Source organism: Amblyomma americanum, chromosome 1, assembly GCF_052857255.1.
Source record: "Amblyomma americanum isolate KBUSLIRL-KWMA chromosome 1, ASM5285725v1, whole genome shotgun sequence".
NCBI classification, from domain to species: Eukaryota; Metazoa; Arthropoda; class Arachnida; order Ixodida; family Ixodidae; genus Amblyomma; species Amblyomma americanum.
Genome location: NC_135497.1, coordinates 411,565,235 through 411,565,942, shown reverse-complemented (window position 1 = coordinate 411,565,942; position 708 = coordinate 411,565,235).

The window sequence follows — 708 nt, the reverse complement described above, 5'->3', positions numbered from 1 at the left end:
TCCTCTCCTCGCGAAAACCGAAAAACGTGCGGGCGCGGGCGACCTACTGCGCGTGCGCAAACTGTTTGACGACGCTGCCGCCGGCAGCGGCGCCTGACGCTTGGGTCAGGAAGCTCGCTCAAGCGAAAAACGCCACAGCCGCCAATGCTGCCAGCGGCAACTGCCGCGCGCCGCCCAACCGACGCTTCCTCGTCGTGCACGCCCTGCGCTCGCAGCTGGTGTCTGTCGTGCCCATGAAAATAAAAAAAAAATAGCGCAGAAAACTGCCAATACAGACGGCTCGTCCAGCCCGATCAATATTCTGCCCTCGAGAAAAGGTGACACGCGCGCACGTCCAGAGACCGGGTCCCTACACTTCTGGTTCGGCATTTACGATTCCACAGTGCAGATGAAAAAATTCTAAATTTACCACTTATTTGTATGCTTGCTGGCACACGGATTCCTAGTGCATTCCTTTGACAGTTCGTGGTAACCATCGAAAATGTGGCTAGCGCGCGTTTAGGCACGTGGTAAGCGAACGTGTTGTGTTGTGTTGTGTTGTGTTTTATGGCACATAGGCAACTGAGGCTATCATGCGCCAAGAACAAGGTATAGGAAAAGTCTTTTGTTGAATATTATAGAAATGCAAGAATAATCCTTGCTCTAGCGGCCCTCAAACATTAATATTACCCAGTGAACACGTACACAAATTTTATAAATGGCTACAAG